We start from the raw sequence: 22,987 nt of genomic DNA on the forward strand, positions 1-22,987 counted from the left end.
TGTAATTCACGAGTGTGAAGCATCTTTATATATGTCATCTAATTAAATTTTAGTGGCAAACTTGACTGGATTGAGTTTCTTTTCCTTATTATTACAGATCTATCTAATGATGGTGCATTAATGAGATATTCAGTGCTCAAACTGAGGTCAATTGGAAGGGAAATAAGTAGAAAGAAGTGGTCTAGTTTTCTGGAAAAAGCTAATCAAACTGCCACTGATAGAGATAAATGGAAAACTCTAATTTTAAAGTGATTAAAAATCTGATTCAGAGATTTAATTAAATGTGCACACAAATAAATATGGGCTTCTAATCATTTCAATCATATTTTGATAATATCTAGCACCTCCTATGTGGCTGATAATTTGCTAGAACTTTTATGTACATTGTCCCAATGAAATTCTAATCTCTGTTGAGTTAATTATGATTCTTCTCACTTTACAGATGGGTAGACTGAGTTCCAGAAAGTTTAAGAAATTTGATTGTGATCGTAAGCTTGCAGGTAATAGTCTTGAGATTTGGATCCACTTTGGAGCAAAAGAGCAGCCTTTAGACAACAGGACTGTGCAGACCCAATAGGTTTTGTTCATGGTAAACACAATAACAATTCCGTCTCTGACTTTTTGTTTCAGTTGTACACTAGAAAAAAATTAAATGGCAAAGGCAGCAATGTTTCCTTCTAAGAAACAGTAGGAGAAATCTGATTGATTTGGGCTGAGGGATACCGACAATTCCACAGTAGCCAGCTGAAATTGCCTTTCCAACTGAAGTGTTCAAGCTTGGCCTAGAGCGTTGCAGTCAACTTGCACCTGCTGCATGAATCCTTTGCAGGGCTTCAGAAGCCGTGGGAGTCTTTGAGGTGTCTTATGACTCTGTTATGTATTTATTATGTTCATGAATATCAAAGAAGTAGAGAACAAGTTTGGAGACTTCAAATAAACTACAGAAGGCTCTGGGAACTTCTAATTGCATTTTTTTAAAGTTATATTTTATGTGTACTCTTTCTATAACAACTTTTTTCCCTGTAAATTCCTAAGAGACTATTTCTTAGCCTGAACTGAACAATTGGAAGTTTTTTGTCTCTTAAAATCCAATTGATTTTTAGGTTTTGTGTCTTTTTAATGTCCTCAATTGCTTTCCAAGCAAGATACTTGTATTTAGGACTTTGTTTTGCCTTAACTCTACCAAAGATTCGCCTTGAGACTGAGGCCAAGAAGGGACAAATTAACCTCCAGAAGGACAATTTCACCTTGACTGGTGAGTAGTAGAGAATGGGGTGTTGCAGAAGCCTTACAGGCTTAACTCTAGCAGCTGTGAATACTGCAATAGATTTAAAAGCTTTTTGTTTTGAAAATAATTAAGTAAAAGGAACAAATGCATAATTAAATTCTAAATAATGTTGTACTAGTAAGCATGTTTATATATTACAGTTACTCTGAGGTGAAAAATGAGCCAAGTCGGTTACTGAAGCACTAGAATACTTCCAATATTAGACCATTTCTTCCTTTCCTTCCCTATTTTCTGCTCTACCCTCCCAGTTTTTTACTGCACAATATATTAGTCATGAAAAGAGAGAAACATAGTGGGAGGAGAGTGTAGAAAGGCAGAAATGTTAGAACGTTTTAACAAGGAAAACTGAAACCATGGGACGTCACTGGAGAATCAGTTCACTTGGAGATTCAAAAACGTGATCTCAACATAGTGTAGCATGAGAGATTACTGAAAGTTAATCTCCATATTTTTCATAATGTGTCTTGTAACAAACAAACAATAAAGGTACTGTCTCTGGAAGGACTGACTACTGCATAAAGTCTTGTCTAGTAAGCTTGAAAACATTGAAATATATTTCTGTGAGTTACCTTTACATGTCTTCTGTAAGACAAAAATAAAATAAGGAGATGGTCCAGAATATTTTTGACGTGACAAATAAGTGGCCTTAATTGTTCTTAAGGGTAGAGAAAAGAATTGGAACAAAGAGTATCAGTACATTCAGCTTTAAGTTTTCTTGCAATAATTTGTTCAGTTTCAAACCCTCTTGTAGTTAATAACTACCCTCCACACACACACCCCTTGGGTAGTAACCCAAGGGTTACTACCATTCTGATAATTCCACCATCATAGACTAGTTTTACCTACTTTGGAAACTTATACACATGGAATCATATAGCACGTACTCTTCGATGTCTTTCTTCTTTCACTCATGAGATTCATCCATGTCGTTGCATTTAGTTTTAGTACATTCATTCTCATTGATGTACAGTATTCATTGTGTGACTATACTACATATTATTTCTTAATTTTACTGTTGAAGGGTGTTTGGTGTCCAGGGACACCCCTAGGGTATGCAGAGTCCTGGGCAAACATTTTTTGCAAGGTCCTTGTCTATATAAATGATTAAAAATGAATTATAAAAATTTATGGGCCCATATGAATATAGTTTATAGGTTTATCAATAAACATTTAGAATAATAAATAGAGAAGAGGTACTTGCATATTTGTTTATTGTCCAATCAGTAGACATAAAGATTCTTCATAAAGTCCAGGTATCTTTTTGTTCAGGTCCAGGAACCATCTCTTCATGTTCTTTATTGTCAAGTGTCCTATTACTAGCAAATTTCCGTGTTCTCACCATGAGGAAAAGATAGCAACACTGTTATTATCCACAATGCCATGGCTCTTCAGAACCTGTTGGTATTGAAAAAATATAGAGCTTCTTGCCTTTGTATTTTTCTAATACCTTTTATTAAATGCTGGTTACCTCCTTACCCATGATATCACAGCATCCATTCTGCTACCTGTGAACATTAGCTTCCAGTGACTCTCTCAAATATTGTTACTTTACTTCAATGATTATGACCACAGATGCAAGTCTTATCCATAGTATACAGGAAAATGTCAACAATAATTCATTTTCTAGTCATGTTAAATTTACCATTTGGAATTTTATAGAATAAGCATAGATGAATACATCTTCTAACTATGTCTTCTCTTGAACTCTTTTGACCATAATCACTATAATCCTAGAATGTTATATCTTTCAATGTTGGTTATTACCCCTGCCTTCTACATCCTCTTACCATTGGGGATGATAGTCTAGGGGTCCATCAGCAGAGCAAACAGTGTGGTCTTGCTCACACAAGGAGTGTCCTTGACTTGTTCAACACAGCTTAAGACCAATCCAGGGAAGCATTATGTTGCCCCATCTGTTGAAGGCAAGAAAAGACAGATCAAGAGGACTCATTGACATTACAGAGCATCAGTCTGGATAGCCTGTGGAGGAGACAGGCATGGCCAGCCCTGGAGGACTGGCTGATACATGATGTGCAGTCTCCGGAAAGGGTAGAGGATTGCACTGGGTGCCCATGTCAGGATGTGTGCTGCCAGCCCCCATTCTCAGGTGCAATCGACCAGAGGTGGCACTGAGGTAAGAGCTGATGCATGGGCCTACACAGATGGCTCTATTTCAAGGGTTGACAGTAGACTGTTGGTAGCCCAGAGCCCTGTGTCTATCCTGTGTCACCCACAATCAGTGTATTAGCACCATTCTGGTCAATCTCATATGATACTTTAAAAAAAAAACCAAAACATTTGCTAGCCAAGGAGTTCTGGACCTCCTTGGGGCATCTGGTTGACACCATGAGTGGGGTAGAGGGTTGGAAAGCATCAAGACAAGGGGAAACAGAAACCAGGACCCATGTGAGTCCTAGTCTGGGCTCAGACACCCCACGTGGATGGCAATTCCAGCTCTGGCTGATCCTACCCACTGGAAAGAGATAGAAAATTTCAAGGAAGGCATGGGGCTTCTTGAGGCATTGCTTGCGAGAGTCTAAGGACAGTACTGATGAGTTGTTTCTAGTTTTAGCTGTTACAAATAAAGCTACTGTAAACATTTTTGGTGCACATGTCAACTGATTCCTGCTGGCCCTATACTTGGGGTGGAATTACTTAATTATAATTGAACATAACATGCATGTTCTCTTTAGTAGATGCTGACAGTTTTCCAAAGACTTTGTATTGAGTCACGCTCTCAGTAGGATGATAACACCAGTTCTCCACAGCCTTGTCAACATTTGATGAGGCCATTATCATTATTAAAAATAAAAAATTAGCTATTCCGGTGGATTTAGTGGTACTTCATAATGGCTTTACTTTAGATTTTCCTGATGAGTAATGATGTAGTGCCTTTTATTGTGATATTGGCCATGCTGACATCCTGTTGAAACACCTGTTCATCTTTTTTCTTACTTATTTGTAGAAGTTCTCAATATATACCTTTAATACTAGTCTTTATTGGTATTTGTATTTCGTGTATCTTTATCTGATGTAAGGCTTACATTTTCATTCTCTTGATGGTGTCTTTCAGTGACAGAAAGTTTTAATTTTAATTAAATCCAGTTTATCAACATTTTCCTTTGTTGTTAGTACTTTTTCCTTCTTGAGAAATCTTTGTTTAACCCAAGGATCTGAATATACTCTCTTTTGTTTTCTTCTAGATACTTTATTATTCTCATTATTCCAGTTGTTCTAACATCAGTTATTGAAAGGAACATGCTTTCCCCCACAGCGTTGCACTGGCATATTTGTGGAAAAGCAAGTGACAATGTAAGTGTGAGTATGATTCTGGAATCTCTTTTCTGTTACAATGGATCATTTTTCTTAACCTGTGCCAGTATCACAATGTTTAAATTACTAAAGTTACACAAGAAATCTTAATATCTGGGTGTATATTCCTTCTAAAGTTATTCTTTTTCTTAAATATTTTTTCACTACCCTTTGCCTTTCTGACATCATTCATATCTTCATGCATTATCAGGTTTCCTTCTAGGATAATTTTCCTTCTGTCTGAAAGACTTACTTTAGTTTTTATTTCAGTGTATGTATCCTGGAAATAAATAATCTCAGATTTATTTGTCATTTATGAATGATATGTTTGCTAAGTATTAAATTCTAGATTGGTAGTGTTTTTTTAAAAAAATAGTTTCAAGTTGCTTTCAAGAAGTTTTTTTTTGTTTTTTTTCTCTCATTGTTTCTAATGAAAAGATAGCTGTGGGTCTTATTATTAGTCCTTTGAAGATAATTTTAAGTAGGTTTAGATTAACAGAAGAATTGCAAAGTAATACACAGAGTTTCCATATTTTCTGCATCCAGTTTCCCCTATTATTAACATCTTATATTAATAAGATATATTGACTACAATTCCTGATCCAATATTGACACATTATTTACTAAAGTCCATACTTTATTTAGATTTCCTTATTAAACCCATCTATTAAATTCTTAATCTCAGTTGTTGTTATTTAAGTTCTAGAACTTCTATTTGATTTCTTTTATCGATTCTTATTCTCTGGTGAAATTTTCCATCTTTACCAACATTTTCTTGACATTTTTATTATAGTTATTTTAAAGCCTCTGACTAATATCTCCAATATCTATTTTACCAGTGGCACCGTTTTATGTTTTGATTGTGTGCTAGACATTGTGTATGAGTGTTTAGATGATGTTATCTTTCTCCAGAAAGGATTCAATTTTCTTCTTACAGGCAAATAAAGGAAGAAACAATCATCTTACTAGAGCCAAGTCTTGGTTTCAGCCTTTCTTAGAGCAGTTTGTTCTTTTTTTCTATGGGGTAGCCTTTTAGGGACTCATTTGAAATTCTGGGTTGTTTACTTAGGAACCTTTGCCTTGGCAGGCCCTGATCCCTAACCTTGTCTGTCTAGCACCACAGAACTTCGGATGTCTTTGCTCAGCATTTTAGCCTTCCAGCCTTACTTTCCACTTGTCTTCTCCATGTCTTGCATGTGCAGCTTAGGTGTCAGTTAATGCCTTGTGGAGAAATTGTACGTAGAATTTCTAACTCAATTCTGTGCAGTTCCTTCTTTTCTGTGATCTTGGCCCTGCAATCTGGGCATCTCCAAACACTAACTTCGGCCTCCCCAACCTGATGGAACTGCCTCCACCTCCAGGAACTTCTTTCTGCCTCTCTTCCCTGAGATACAGATTGGTAAATGCCCCAGGGGAAAAGCAAAGGGAAATTCGAGTCTCACCTTGGTAAGCTTACTTTCTGCGATATTGATCTTTCAAGTCCTGTCTTCTTTGGATGATTTATGATGTCTTCAAATATTTATTTATTTATTTATTTATTCAAAGTCAATCAGCTTTTACTGTTGACCTCAGAGGGAGGGTTAATCTGACGCATGACACCCCATCATGCCAGAGATGGAAAGAAGTCATGGTTATTCTTAAAATAATCCTTTGACCCTGCCTCACCTGGAGACTTCCATTGGTCCTAGTTGGTATCTAGTCCCAACTTTTCCCCATCTTTTTGTCCCCTCTGTCCTTATCCCTTTTCTATTTCTTATTCTCTCATTTTCTTTTCTTCCTCTTTGACAGTAACAGCTTCCTCTGCTTATCTTATGCAGAGTACTGTCATTCTTTTTTTTGAAGCCTCGAACTCTGTTCTCACCCTAACTGACAGGATCCAATTTTCACACCAAGCCTTTAATTTTCCAAATGAAGACAGTTTCCACTTTAAGAGGAATTCTAATCTGTTTGTTGCAAAAGTTTCTTCCAGCCCCTACTGAATTTCTACAAATGTATGTATCAGTTTTTATATAAATGATGCCTAATTCCAAAGAGATATTGAAGTGGCTTGACAGACAGAAGTCAAAGTCCTTAAATTTAAAGTGTATTTTTTGTATTTATCTTGCTCTCAATTTGAAGAGTAATGTTTCATGTACTCTACGATGTTTTAAGATCTTAGAGAATTTTTAAAACTTCAAACCTACCTTGAAGCTTCTTAAAATTGAAGAAGGAGGGAGATAGATACATATCTTTTTAAAGTATTTTATGTATATTTTATATATTATATGTATTTTTATATTTTATATAAATGTATTTTTTCATTTCTATAATTGACTTCTACATCAAGCATTGATACTGTGAATATTGACCTTTTAAGCTTAAGATCCCCTTCCATTTTATTTTCTTAGGCTAATGCTCTGGATTAACTTAGATAACTTATCACTTAAGCAGATTCTCAATGTATAATGCTGTTCACATCTTCAACAAATATTTACTGAATGCTAACTCAGTGCCAGACACTGTGCTAAGTGCTAGGCATACAAAGGTGAGCAGAACACACATGGTCCCTGTCCCATGGAGCCTACAGTTCTGTGGGAAAGAACAAATATTAATGAAATGACATAAAAATGCAAACTACAAACTGTGAGAATTGTTGAAAAGTAAATATGCAGGTTCTGTGAGAGCATGTAATAGAGGGATCAGACATTGGCTGGGAGTTGCTAAACAAAATCTCGTTATGTCTAAATTTTCTAAGATTTCATGAAATTTCTGTCATTACCCTGAATAATCAGCAAGGTGAATGATTTTCAGTGACAACTGCAGTGAAAGCATTTTTTCCAAATGTAGCACAAAATTTCTAATCATCACATTAATAAAATTCCAGTGTGTAGGATATATATCCCTCAAGCCTACTATATTGTGTGGATAGGATTTCCTTTCTTTTAAATATTACTCTATTTAATGGCATAGGTAGGTGGTGTAAGGATAGAGAAAAAGAAAGTTCTTTGTTACATAGTACTAAGTAAATTTAGATATTCAGGAAATTATTTTAAAATTTCATTTATGCTCCAAGTTGGTGCTGATAGATGGAAAGAAGGATGTGCTAATATTTTTCAGGGCAAATCACAGTTACTCCTGGTCCTTGAGCATAAACTTCAACATATATGCAAAAATGATGAAAGTTGAATACTTTAGAAGAGAATACCTGCCAAACACTATTGTTGCTTGAAATGCCACTAATTTTGTTTTTGCAGCTTTGCCAAGGGAACACTATAAACAAAGAAATGAAGGCATGAATGTGTATAGTATTCTTGGGGAATGGCAAGCACAAGTGAACACAGAGAGGTAGAATGGAGTGGAAAAAATAGATCGTACCACGATTATGGGTTAAAGGATGCCTTGCTAAGAAATGGTAGGTATTGGGGGAGCAACTGAAATGTGTGTGTGTGTGTGTGTGTGTGTGTGTGTGTGTGTATCAGGGAAAATACCTGTTATTTGGTAAGATTGCTTTGGAAAACCTGAGACCGTGGAATGAAAATAGAACAGCTGTGGACCGTGAGACTGGTGGGAGCAGATCATAAGTCTGATAAGGGATGATACTCAAGATTTCCAGAAATATCACCTCTGATTAAAGATAATCTCTTTGTTTTTTCACTTTTGGAAAAAGCTCAACAACTGAGGAATTTTAATGACTCTGATTGGATTGAGAGGTACTGATTAAAAACACCTCACCTTTTGGACAAATGATCCGTATTTAATAATTCGGGATTCTTTAGGTGATTTTCATATTACTTTCAGCATTATATGTTCTGACATTTTGCTTTTTTGACTCCTACAAACCATGCTGCCCCACAATTTAAGAATATATTAATATAAACATGTAAGGAAATCCTCACTTTTATCATTTACTACTAAGCCCTGGACAACTCTGACATAAGTCAATTTAGAAGCCTCCCTAATTAAAATGGAAACCCGTTATGTCAGTTTGTCTGAAGGAGCTAGAGTAATGCACTTTTGAATGTTTGTCTGAATATAGCTTTTAGGCTATTGGCAGAAATCTGAGACCGAGGCCAAGCTTAGCAGCATGGGCCCAAAGACCAAAGCCAGGTGTGAATATTGACTGACAGGTGGTTAAGCAAAACAGCCACTCTGCTGTTCGTCTTCTCGCTGTCCTGAACATTCGCTTCTTATTAATCTTTTAGGATGTAGTCTTCCTTTGCTGAATCCATTACTAAACAGCGAACAGACATTGTGTTAGCATTGTTTGTTCTTGCTCAGGTTGATGGAGAAAAAATGTTATAGATAAAAGAATTTGTAGTACTTTTCTTATTATGTGCATTTACTAATAGAACAAGATTTCTAAAAGGATACCCTATATTTTTGATTGTTTTTAGGTGAGAAAAATGTATATCTTAACACTAGATTGTAAAGAATGATCTCACAAATTCTCTAAAATCTGCTCCCTGCTCCCCGGGAGTTTTAAGAGAATTATAAAAGCAATTATGCTGATGGGTTTTTGTGATGTAAAAAATACACTGGAATTTGTATTCCGTAGGCCAGCTAAGGATTGCTATCTAGGATGATTTTGCCATATTTATCTGCAGTCTTAATTATTGCCTTATAAAAATTAAATATATTATATTGTTTTATTAATATTAAGTATCTATGAATCTACAATTCCCTTCCATTTAACAACTTTGCAATTTAGAGATAAAGTGACTGAGGCCCAGAGAGCTTAAGCAACTTGCCCAATATCAACTAACTATAAATAAAGACATTGAGATTCAAATGTGTATGTCTCCAAAGATCCTATTTTTTCTAGTACACACTGCTGCTTCTTCATAGAGATAAATGTCATACCAAATTATTTTTCTTCTTCTACTAAGAGGAGGTGGATGAGGTGTGGAGGAGTTGTGTCTTGACAACATGAAGCAATAATAAGACCTCATTGTAATAAAAAAATGACAACCTAGCTTCCGGTGGCCTGCTCATTAGTGTCTCAAAATAAACAATTTAGTTCTGGCGATGGTAAATTCTTGGCAACTAACAAAAAGAAGCAAAATACAAACACTCTTAAGTAGGCTTCTACTGTTACTTCTATGTGAGAGATTTATACTTTTGTCCTTTTGTTTTCCCAAAGTGTTAGTTGCAGGAAAACCAAATCTCCACTTCAGTTTGACCTGAAGGGGTTGTGTGAAGCCTTGTAACTTACTGCCTGATGGATGATGTCATGGTGAGTGGCAGGTACAAGGATGGAGTCAGTGATCCCAAACTTTCCCAAGCTTGATTTGTATTTTAAGAATGTATGTCTAGCCAGAGGAAAGATACATTCAGTGGCAAGGAAGCAAATTTTGGCATTTTAAAAGTCCGCATTGTTAAATTGTGCAATTGGAACTATATCAGGTTTTAACAAACTATAGCCCCTCGGACCATATCTCTAACATCTGAGTCCTGTTTCTGTATGGCCCCCAAGTAAGAGTGTTTTTTACATTTTTAAAAGATTGTAAACAAGGCAAACAAAAACCCCCAAAAGCAAAGAAGAATATGTGAGAGACCTTATGTGGCCCCCAAAGCTAAAATATTTACTGTCTGCCCATGTACAGAAAAAGTTTGCTTATCCCTGAACTAAACAGTGGAGGTTAAGCTATCTGCATACCATTTCTATTCCATGCAGCTTGCTTTCGAGAAACAATAGATTTGGGCTTGAAGCCTATTTACAGCTTGTGTGAACTTGAATAGAATACACAATATTTTTGAGGCCCCCTTACTCATTCTTGAAATAGGTATAATATTATCTGTGTCATAGTGTAGCTGGAGGATTCTATACGTAAAGAAAGTTTTCAGTGTCAAGAGCAGATTGCAAAGTAGCATGTACAGTATAATCTCATCTCTGTAAAAATATGTTTTACGATCATATTCACATGAAAAATGCTTGGAACTTAGCCACTGAATTGTTAACAGTGGCAAATCCTGGAGAGTGAGACTAAAATAAAGACGTTTACTCTTTATTTTATACAGATTTGTATTAAAATTTTTATCAGGCATTACTTTGTTAATTATAGACTAAAAAGGATTTAAGCGTTTTTGGTGTACGATAGGGATCAGCTAAGTGTTGATCCTTTCTCACACCATTAAGAAGGTGAAAGATCCTCCCGATGGCTGATTCTAATTTGTGGATTGGAATAGCATTGTGGAAAAGCCTTAAGTATAAACCTGGGATAGCAGAGCTCAGATTTTTTTGGAGAATAAACACGTAGTCTTTTAAAATCTAGTTTATAGTTTAACTATTTATAACGTCTTGACTTCTGAAAGGAAAATCAGACTCAATACTTCATTTCACGTTTTAGCTCCCGTGTTGCAGGGTGGGGCATCCTCACGATAGGATGCCATATTCTCCATGTCTTACATGAGGGAAAATTCCGCCATTTATGTGTTTTTCTGGACTCTCTTTGTCCCTGAGGTCAAAGTCATGGATAGCTCAGCCTAACCTCAGTGGACTCAACACTTCTGTAACTAATAAGAAATAAAAGAAATAATTAGCCATCTTATCCTTCTATCACAGGCCCCGAGGGGCTCCTCCAGGCCTGTAAAAATTCAGGACTCCCTTAGACTGGTAGGCAGTGCTGTTGGCTGTGGTAAGCCTTCATCCAGATGTATGATGTAACTTGAAAGAGCCCATTTTCATTGAACTTGAGGAATATGTCCAATAACATTGTTTCTAAATTCTATAACTTCTTACTAATACCTCCTTGACTGCTGAAGTTCCAAGACTTTCAGAATCCCCTCATTAAATATCTCAAAATAACCCAAACATTCTCCAGGCCCCACAAGCTATAGGATCCTAGGTAAGGTCACTTGAACAGCTTCTCACCAAGACTGATGGCTACCCTCATCCTCTGTAATTGCAACGCTCTTTTGTTCTTTGCACAATACGGAGGCCCTGCATATCATTTCCCACAGCTCCCACTCTTCCAGGACACGTTGCCCACCTCAGATTCTTCTCACACCTGAGATTCTAAGTGACTCTCACACTCTATCTTCTTGAGGTGTGGATCATCCATTTTTACCGCCACCCTTGCCTGGCACTCTCTCCACTGTTCCTAGGATCACCATTACTCATCTATCCTTTTAAGCTGTTTGGAAAAGCCTTTCTCCTTCTTGGAGATGCTTCTTTTACAGGATGTAATGCAATTGATTTAATTTTCATACTCAGCTCTCTTGAATAGGATTGTCTCAACAGAGTGACTCTCTTCTATTAAAGGTACATAAGCAGTCTGGACGGGGAAAGGGAGATAGATTGGTTTAAGTTCAAGTACAATTTACTTTGCTTCCGGCCAAAACCCTGCTAAGACCTGGTGAATCTCATCCCTCACCACTCAATGACTGTCCCTCAGAGTGCTGTGTTGTCTCGCTGAATCTGACCAAGCACCATTGCTCTCTTTCCTCAGCCAGGCCTTCAGTCTTGTCTACATTTCGTCCACAGTTGTGAACAGGGCTTGGGACTTTCCCGTAGGAACTTCCTTTCTCAGGAAAGCTTTGGGAGATACCTAGTTAACTGAGTTTCTCTCTGTATTCTGTGATTCTTTTTTTAAAAAATCTTTGGGGGGGCCGGCCCCATGGCTTAGCGGTTAAGTGCGCGCACTCCGCTGCTGGCGCCCCGGGGTTCGGATCCCGGGCGCGCACCAACGCACCGCTTCTCCGGCCATGCTGAGGCCGCGTCCCACATACAGCAACTAGAAGGCTGTGCAGCTATGACATACAACTATATACTGGGGCTTTGGGGGGGGGGGGGATAAATAAATAAATAAATATTTACAATAAAGTAAATGAAAAGGAAAACAATTGATTGGGCTGGCCATTTAAAAAAAAAAAAATCTTTAGGGGCTGCCAGGTGGCGCCCCTAAAGTGGTTAAGTTTGCCCAAAGCTCCATTTGGGCAGCCTGGGGTTTGCAGTTTCCGTTCCTGGGTGCAGAACAACACACCACTCATCAAGCCACTCTGCGGTGGCGTCCCATATGCAAAATGGAGGAAGATGGGCACAGATGTTACCTCGGAGCTAATCTTCCTCAGCAAAAAGAGGAGGATTGGCAATGGATGTTAGCTCAGAAGCTAGTCTTCCTCACACATACACACACAAAAATCTTTCAAAGCTTTTTTATTTTAGGGTAGTTTTAGGCTTACTAAAAGTTGCGAAAGATAGCACAGAGTTCTCATATACTCCTTGCCCAGTTTCTCTATTGTTACCGTCTCACATTACTTTAGTATATTTGTCAGAACTACGGAACCAATGTTGGTGTATGGCTATTAACTAAAACCAATACTTTATTTAGATTGCACTAGTTCTGTGATTCTTAAGGGAGTATTTTTGCCAAGAGTGCAACGGATGTGTGGGAGAGTGTTGCCTGTTATATTTTAGACTCAGCTCTGCTCCTTTCAAGACAACTTGTGACAATTAGTTGCTTGGTTGACAATTATTACATTATTTTCTAGATGTGTCCTAATTAAATGATTTGAAAGGGGTGTCATTAGGGACAAATATTGTTTTTTCACGTAGCAGCTCTTTGCATTTCTGGAACTCCAAAGTAAGAGGACAGATTGGGGTAACTTGAGTCTTTCTTCTTTTGCTGTACCTTTGCTGGGAAGGAGTAGGCTAAGGCAGCTGCTCTTGTGACTCTCCCTGCCCTGGGCCTCTACAGGAATGATGCTGGGAGAGCCGTAAGGGCTTAAGTGAGGCTTACAAATAGGAGAGAAATAAAAATCATTTTGGATAAAGAAGAATGAAGTGAAACAACAAGGATCGACTTAAAAACATATAAAGCTATTAAAGTGCCCAAGAAATTTGAGTTGATGGTTATAGAAAGTCTTGATACATACTGTATCTTCTTAAAATACAAATTCCATCTCTGTAAATGTTCTGAAGATGCCATGCGTGCTCATGCATGCATGTGTGTGTGTGTGTTTGAGCTGGCAGGACGACATTCATTAAACAAATAAGTGTTGAGCAGCTGCCTGTGGATCAGAGGCTGTGTTAATTACTGGGGCTACTGAATAAAGAAGACTGTTCTTGCCCTCAAGAAGCTTATGGCCTGGGTGGTGGTGGTCTTACATATGTGCAACCTAGCAGTTTTTCTTCTTAGCTGTTTCTCTTCCTCCAATTTATATTCTAATTCATCTCTCATGGCAGGAGATGTCCACCTATGGGCAATATGCCCATTGTCATAAGTTTGTCATTAGCTGCTAAGAGAGAAATATAAACACAAATTAAGTATCACCTTCATTAACAAATATGAAGTTCTTGCTCTCTGCAGCACATTTGCCAGCCATTAGGCAAATAAAAACAATATAAGATACGCCCTACCCCTTTTTTAGCTTATTACCCAGGCTATTGTCCTAAAAAGAAAAATAATGATGCAAGGTAGCCTCAGTTAGTTCCAAAGAATGTTGCAGACCTAAATTCTCCAAGAGATTAGAAAAGGAGAGAATCACTCTTAGCTGGAACTGGCAGGTGAGGCTTCATGGAAGAAAGCTTCAGATTATGCCCAGGAATAATATGTACAGGGTTTTCAAGTGTTGAACTAGACCAGCCAAATTTACTAAATGCCTTCCCCCCTCCCTTTCTTGGGTATTGCTCATTTTCTCTTATTTCTTGCCTTCCGTGTGCCAAGATGACTGCATTATGGTGAACCATTATTCATTTCTTATTAGCTGAATTAGGAGAAATGGTTAAGATGGATTAAGATAGGCAGCAGCAGGCCAGGCCACCTTGAGAGTAATTAAATGTAACACAGCAAGTATGGAAATTATCCTGGTTGCTTCACTTCTCTGGGTTGCAATTCAGACCTTGAAATCCCCATATACCCGTGATTAACTCGCTGCTTTTCTGGATGTTGTGCCACATTATGGACTTTTGGCCTGGAGTCCTAGTTCATGGTCAAAATTAACACTCATTCTATACTTTTCCTCATTGTCCTCAAATGTCATCTTACCCCTAGGTTATAATTGGAGATTTTCTGTCATAATATTCCAAGTTTAGTTTTCTAATAGGTTTTGTTACACACATTTTTATTTTTAAAATATAAATGGCACATGATTTATTATGCTATAGTCATATATGTGTGTGTGTGTGTGTGTGTGTATGTATATATAAATTTTCCACCCCCCAAAGAGGTGAATTCTTTAAAGGATATGAAAATAAAAATTTCATAGGGTGTAGGGCAGAGAAAACGCTCATCACAGGCTCACCTGACAAGTCTCTTTCAAGAGCCTGTCCACAGATTGAAGATTCACTCTTTGCTCAATTTGCATCCTTGGCCCAATAAATGTTTTATGACCTCCCTCTATGAGCACTCACAGCCAGAAGGAGGTAATGCAAAATTGATCTGTATATTAAAACTGCTGAGCCAAGCGGGCTTGCTCCTGGAATTACACTGATTATGTGTATGTGTGATTCAACAGGCCCTATTGAAACACTGTGGTATTTGAAAAGACACCCATCAGCTGCATTTTTTATACACATAGTTTCTTCTTTTCCTCCCCTTCTTAACGCTATGGATCAACTCCTGTATTCACACTTTTAGCTCTCCTTTGGGCTCATGAATAGCAATAAATGTTTTCAGAAAAGAAGATGCTTCATCATTATGCTCAGCAGTGTATTATTTATAGAATACAAGGAAGGACATGGACCTTGGAATCAAACACAGAGGGGCTGGAATCCCAGCTTCATCATTTATTTGCTATGTGGATTTGGGCAAATTATTATGGCCTCTGGGCCTCATATTGCAATTTTAAAGAGGAGATAGTAACATCCACCTGCTCAAATTGTTGCAAATATAACTGATATAGCCAGGTTTTGACTGACTGTAAATATAAAATGAGGTTCATTTCCTGCAATATTCATATTATGATGGTGTAAGTTAATAGTGGCATGATGGATTCCCTTAAAATAAGCCCTAATTGTTTCTGCAAATGACACCAGGTTCTCTCTTACATGGGCTAAGAACAGATTTATTCAGGTTCTTTATTCTGTCCTTTTTCGACAAGATATTCATTTATATAACATATAACAACTATTTTTATTGAGTACCTATTTTGTGCCAGGAACTTTTCTAGCACATGAGTTATGTGGTGAATAGGACACACAAGGTTCTTGTTTTCATGAAACTTATAGATGATGGCAGGTAGGGGGTGAGGGATTCAGACAAAATAGATAAATAATTATAGATAAGGACAAGTACTCCGAAGGAAATGAAGCAGAGAGGTCGTGTAGAAATTGACTGGTAAGCTAATATAAGGGAGCAACATTAGAAATGGTCAGGACGATCTTCTCTGAGGAGTAGACACGTGAGCTGAGACCTAGATGGTGAGATGGAGCACAGAGGAAGGGAAGATCAGAACATTCCAGATTGAAGGAGCAACAAATGCAAAGTTCTGAGCAATAATCACTGAGTTAGAGCAGCTGAGAGAAGGGGAGTATGATTTTGGTCATCAATTCCGACATGTGGGTTTCTTCCCCACACCACCAAGCAATTCTTAAACACCAGCTGGGTGTCCTACAATTCAACTCAGTTCTGACACTACTTACCCTGAGATAGCATCAGATTCCACAGGTTCAGTGTTCAGGCCCACAAGACTACACCCTACTTCAAATACCAATCACAAGTACAGTTTGTTACCTGTGCTTCCGACTGACTAGCTCCCATGACTCCCTCTTTGAGTTTGATTAATTTGCCAGAGCAGCTCACAAACTCAGCAAACCAGTTTACTCACTAGATTACCAGTTTAATACAAAGAATATCGATACAGATCAACAGTCAGAGGAAGAGATACATAGGGCAAGGTATGGGGAAAGGGCACAGAGCTTCCAAGCCCTCTCCAAGCATGCTACTCTCCCCGAATCTCCAAGTGTTCACCAACCTGGAAGCTCTCTGAAGCCTGTGCTTTTGGGTTTTTGTGGAGGCTTCATTACACAGGCATGATTGATTAAATCATTGGCCATTGACAATTGATTCGACCCCCAGCCCCTCTCTCCTCCCTGGAGGTCAGAGAGGTAGGACTAAAAGTTCCAACCTTCTAATCAAATGGTTGATTTCTCTGGTGACCAGGCCCCATCTACCTAGGGGCTTTCCAAAAGTCACCTCATTAACATAAAAAAAGACACCTGCATCACTCTCAGCACTTAGGAAATTCCAAGGGTTTTAGGAGTTTTGTGCCAGAAAAGGGGTCAAAGACCAAATATGTATTTCTTATTATAAATCACAATATCACAGGGAGTATAGCAGAAACAGTGAGAAGGCCATAAAGTGGCACAAGGTGAGTCTGAGAGTTGTGCAGGGGCCCGATCATGTGCGGCCTTGCAGGGCATCCAACGACAATTAGAATGTTTAGAAGCTATTGACATATTTTAAGCAGGTAAGCCACATGATCTAATTAACTTTTTAAAAAGAAATTCTGGCTGCAGGGTCAGTAAGAATATGAGTACAATGGTTGAAATAGGGAAAATATTTTGGCTACTATCATAGTCCAGGTAAGATAAGATGGTGGCTGCTTTGTTAAGGAGGTAGAAGTGGAGAGAGAGAGAGAAGTCATGGGTTTGAGATCTACTTTGACATAGAATGATATGATGTTGGCAGATTAGGTAAAGGGGCGAAGAGGATTCAGAAGTGATGGCTAGGTTTAGGTATTTAGGAGTACTTACTGACATGGGGAAGCAATAAAATAATTGTTTTTTGGTGATGGCTGGGTAATACGGTACAGAGCATGAATTCTGTTTTTTAATAAATTATGCTTAAGCTTACTATTGGAGATGTCAAGCAGTTAGATGTACATTCTACAATTCAGGGTTGAGAGAAGAGGTGGGAGATTTAAATTTGAGAGTTATGAAAGTATATATGACATTTTAAGCAATGGATCTGAATGAGTTATTGGGAATATGAATGGAAGCTAAAAGAAGAATTTATAGGATCAATCCCTAGGATACTCTAATATTTAGAGGTGGGCTAGAGAAGAGGAGAAAGTCAAGAAGAGTGAGAGAGAGAATCAGTGATATTGGGGAAAAAAAATGAGATAATGCATTATGTTCTGGAATTCAAGGAAAAAAGTGTTTCAAAAAGTCAAGAGTGTTTGACTATGTAACATACTGCTGAGAAGAAAGGCCAGAAGAGACAGAGAAGAGATTATAAAATTTGGCAACATGGAGATCATTGAGAAGATCTTGACAAGAGCTATTTCACTGGAGTATAGAGACTGAAAACTCAGTTGAAGTGGGTTGAAGATAGGATAGGACTTGAAGAAGTGGATATGGACAACTATTTCCAGACCTTTGGATGTTGAGGGAAGTAAAGATAGGAGAACCTCTTTGGAAGGACATGAAAAGCCCAGGAAACTTTTTTGTTTTTGTTTTTTCCCAAATGGCAGATACTCGAGCTTGTATATGTGCCAATGTTAATTAACCTTGGAGTAGAATAAATTCATGGTTCTGGAGAGAGAGGGAATCATTGCCAGAGTGAAATCTTTGAGAGAGCCAGAGATGATGTCTATAGAACACTGGTGCTTTGACTGACATTTGATAGATGGAGACTGGTCTTCCATTGTAGGAGAAGAGAAAGCAGAGGGGGTAGATTCATTTTGGGGGGAAATTGAAGACAATTCCATGTGATTACATCCATTATCTCAGTGAAGTACAAGGTAAGGTTATTATTTAAGAATGAGCAGGAAGGAAGAGGGGTTTTGGAGGGTTTAAGGAGAGAAAAGATGTGAAATAGTTACTTAGGGGAGAGTGAATGTCAGCTTAGAAGGAAATGGACTAGTCTTGCCAGGCAGGCTTGAGTGCCCTCTGAGAAGGAAACGAATTTAAAGTGAGACCTGTTAATAAAGTGAGGTGCCTCTGCCTCTATTGCTGCAAGACTTCCTGAAAATGCTGCTCACCACACCAACTCTGCAGGTGACTGCTGCTGCCCCTGCTCTGAGAGGCACTATGTGAGGGACTACTTCCTTTGCTGCTCCATTCCAAGCATAAAATGAGCACCCACAGAACAGGATCTGGCTGCAACTTTTTTTTTTTTTTTTGTGAGGAAGATTAGCCCTGAGCTAACATCTATTGCCAATCCTCCTCTTTTTGCTGAGGAAGATTGGCCCCGGGCTAACATCCATGCCCATCTTCCTCTACTTTTTGTATGTGGGATGCTGCCACACCATGGCTTGATAAGCAGTGTGCAGGTCTGCGCCTGGGTACCGAGCCCACAAACCCCAGGAGCATGCAAACATAACCACTACACCATTGGGCCGGCCCCTAGCTGCAACTTTTAACAAAGTTTTATGAAGTTTTGGATGTGGTGGAAGGAAACAATGATGGTATGAATTTAAAAATATTCTTTGATATAGCTACTCTTGGAGTCCCTAGGAGCATTTTCTCGAAGGCCTGATGAATGTTTTGATGCCTATAAGTCAAATGGCTGCCATGTAGGTAGCAAGGGCTGGTTTACCTCCTCCAGAGAGAATGCCCTTCAGAGTGACTGCTCTATGTCCAAAAACCAACTACTCCAAGGCCCAGGGAGGTGAAAATACTTCATTATTATCCCAGCCTAAGATCTGTCTTCCAACTCCCCATTTTCTGTCCCCAGAATCGTCCTGCTCCCGGGTTGATGGACAGTAAAATACCAACTCACTTTTGAAGAAAGTCTACCTTACCCAAAATGAATGTAGTCTTGCTCAGTGGCGTGAATGAGATAATAATATATTTTGGATAATTCTCTCTAAATGACATCATGTATAGAACATCAATGGTCTAGTCCGATCACATACTTTTAGAGTCACTAACAGTAGCTTGAGGAGAAAACCATGTCTACGCAGAAGCTTTCTATAGTTCTCTCCAATTCAGCTCCTCACATCCTACCTCAGCTGCTCAAGAATACGCACAATTCCAATGAGCCACACTATTTTCTTAATCCATACACAGTCCAAGAACACACTCTGCAGAAACAGTTTTTATGCAGGGCAATTTACATTGCCAAATAGAATTCATGGCAGTGAATATTTTACATTTTTCCCTGAAGAAAATACGTATGTCCTAGCTTTACATTTGCAGAATTGTGGCTCATTCAAGAGCCCCCCGCTCTGCACCCCCGCAACAAAGGAGAATTCGGTTCCCTTCTGCAAAGGAGAATTGACGTCTTTTCCTACAATGATGGATAACAACTGTAACTTTTAAATAGCAGTTTTCATACGTCTCAAAAAAAGTTTAGGGTTGAGTTGCAGTCTAAGGACCTTGCTAAATGAATTTTAAAGATCACATATGTAATGTGACTAGAACATACCTGCAATATAATAGGGGCCCCAACTTATAGATTTTAAATTATATCCCAAGGAGATATAGACTTTTGTTATAAGTTAATCAAATAGTGATATGATACCTAGATCATAGGTAGATACCTAGGGAACATGTAGATTCTTCTACCTATAATAATAATTATTATTTTCAAAATACAAAAATAAATTATTATAATGTATATTACTATTAGTACAAGTACCTAAATTTGCCTTATATACTGCATTTCTGCTACTCTATTGGCTCTTCTTCAAAAGCTTATTACCCCAATTTATTAAAAGTTGCCATTTGGTATAAGATGGATTCATTTTTAAACTTTCCAAATGGATTTATTTATCAAATTATCTTAATTCGGCTTCTAGCATACATTCAATATAATTGATTGTAACAGTAAATTTTTATTACACCACTTTATTAAAAATATATTGTTTGCCACAATGAGAATCCAATTTAGTTAAATGTTTACATTGGTGGGCTAGGGAAAGAGAGAGTGAGAGAGACAGAGAGAAAGAGATTTTTAATAAAAGGCAGCAAGGAAATAAAACACTAGGGTATGGTCATGTGGGTTAAGAACTATAATCATAGAATAAAAAAGGAATATGTCTTAATGATTGGAAGCAAGAGGTCATTGTAAATGATGCACCAAAACTCACGGCAGCTGCATAAAGAACATTGACTGTGAAACAGAAAATGTTGGCTTATTGTAAGTAATGTCAGTCTTTTTGATATTCACTTATTCATTCATTCATTTAATCATTTATCCACCAACCTTTTCATCACACTTAGATGAGAACATTGAGGGAAAAAGTTGATGTCTAAATTCTGAAAATGGTGGTGAAATAAACTTATCTGGTTATATGTCTTTTCCTTTAGACTCATCTGCATACTTGAATGATAATCACAATTAATTCTACCACCTTAAAAAAGATTACATCTGCAAAACTATAAAACTCCTAGAAGATAATATATAAGAAAACCTAGATGACCTTGAGTACGGTGATGCCTTTTTAGATATAACACCAAAGACATGATCCATGAAAGAAATAATCGATAAGCTGTCTTTCACTAAAATTAAAAATTTATACTCTGCAAAAGATAACACCAAGAGAATTGGAAGACAAGCCATAGGTTGGGAGAAAATATTTGCAAAAGACACATCTGATAAAGGACTGTTATCCAAAATATACGAAGAACTCATAAAACTCAACAATAAGAAAACAACCCAAGTGAAAAATGGGCTAAAGACATTAACAGACACCTTGCCAAAAAAGATATACAGACGGCAAATAAGCATATGAGAATATGTTCAACATCATATGTCATCAGGAAATGAAAATTAAAACAACAATGAGATACTACTACACATCTATTAAAATGGCCAAAATCTAGAACGCTGACAGTACCAAATGCTGGTGAGGATGTGGAGCAACAGGAACTCTCGTTCATTGTTGGTGGGAATGCACAATAGTATAGCTACTTTGGAAGGCAGTTTGGTGGTTTCTTACAAAGCTAAACATACTCTTACCATGTGATCCAGCAATCATGCTCCTTGGTATTTACCTAAAGGAGTTGAAAACTTATGTTCACACAAAAACCTGCGAACAGGTGTTTATGGAAATTTATTCATAATTTCAAAATCTTAGAAGCGACCAAGACATTCTTCAGTAGGCCAAGGGATAAATAAACTGAGGTATGTCTAAACAATGGAATAGTATTCAACACTAAAAAGAAATGAGCTATCAGGTCATGAAAAGACATGGAGGAAACTTAAATGCATATTATTAAGTGAAAGAAGCCAATCTGAAAAGGCTACACACTGTATTATGCCAACTATATGACATTTTGGAAAAGGCAAAACTATGAAGACAATAAAAAGATTAGTAGGGGCTGGCCTGGTGGCGTAGTGGTTAAGTTTGCCTGCTCTGCTTTCGCAGCCTGGGGTTCCCTGGTTCAGATCCTGGGCGCAGACCTATACACTGCTGATCAAGTCATGCTGTGGCAGCATCCCACATACAAAATAGAGGAAGACTGGCATAGATGTTAGCTCAGCGACAATCTTCCTCAAGCAAAAAGAGGAAGATTGGCAATAGACGGTAGTTCAGGGCCAATCTTCCTCACCAAAAAAAAAAAAAGATTAGTGGTTGCCAGGGGTTTGGGGAGGGGGAGAGGGGAATGAAAGGCAGAACACACAAGATTTTTAGGGCAGTGAAAATACTCTGTATGATATTATAATGATGTATATATGTCATTATACTTTTGTCCAGACCCATAGAAGGTACAAGAGTGAATCCTAAGGTAAACTATGGTCTTTGGGTAAGTATGATCTGTCAATGTAGGTTCATCCTTTGTAAAAATTATATCATTCTTTTGAGTGATGTTGATAGTGGGGGAGGCCATACATGTGTAGGGGCAGAGTTAATGGGAAATCTCTACATCTTCCTCTCAATTTTGTTGTAAACCTAAAACTACTCTAAAAAATGAAGTCTTAAAAAATAAAAGATCAGGCCCTTGACACTTTGTTCTATTTAATATATGGCTAATATGGCTACTGTGAAATTGATATGTGCTGACTCTAAATGTAAAACATACATTGGATTTTTAAGTCCTTGTAATAGTAAAATAGAATATAAAATATCTCTAACAATTTTTGTTGATTATTATGTTAAAATGATATTGTGATTATGATTATGATATATGATTATTAGGTTAAAATGATATTATTTTGGGTATATTGGGTTAAATAAAATATATTATTAAAATTACTTTCACTGGTTTCTTTTGCTTTCTTTTAATGTAGCTACTAGAAATTTAAAATTACAAATGCAGCTTAAATTTTATTTCCATTGGACAATACTACTCTAGACCATTCTGCCCCCAAATAATGATAATTGTTGGAAATAATATAGGTAATTAAAACAAACATACATAGATATTTAAGAGAGGTTATATGACTGTTAAAGTACAATCCACACATCTCAGATTAGACGAATTTATAGATTTATTCTGATTCTGACTTAGAATCTTATTTCTTTGTTTTTTGTGAGGAAGATCAGCCCTCAGCTAACATCCATGCCAATCTTCCTCTT

At 37.5% G+C, this 22,987-nt stretch overlaps 1 long non-coding RNA gene across 1 annotated transcript; it reads left to right on the top strand.

Moving 5' to 3' along the window:
* The first annotated feature begins 1,170 nt into the window (after nucleotides 1-1,170).
* LOC147914441 (uncharacterized) lies at nucleotides 1,171-21,781 on the top strand. The gene is made up of 4 exons (XR_015555325.1): nucleotides 1,171-1,255; nucleotides 4,492-4,600; nucleotides 7,834-7,991; nucleotides 20,775-21,781. It is a non-coding gene; the product is annotated as an uncharacterized LOC147914441 (long non-coding RNA).
* The last annotated feature ends 1,206 nt before the right edge of the window (nucleotides 21,782-22,987 follow it).

The sequence above is a fragment of the Ceratotherium simum genome, chromosome 20, assembly GCF_057802395.1.
Source record: "Ceratotherium simum simum isolate JZ-2026a chromosome 20, ASM5780239v1, whole genome shotgun sequence".
Taxonomy (NCBI): domain Eukaryota; kingdom Metazoa; phylum Chordata; class Mammalia; order Perissodactyla; family Rhinocerotidae; genus Ceratotherium; species Ceratotherium simum.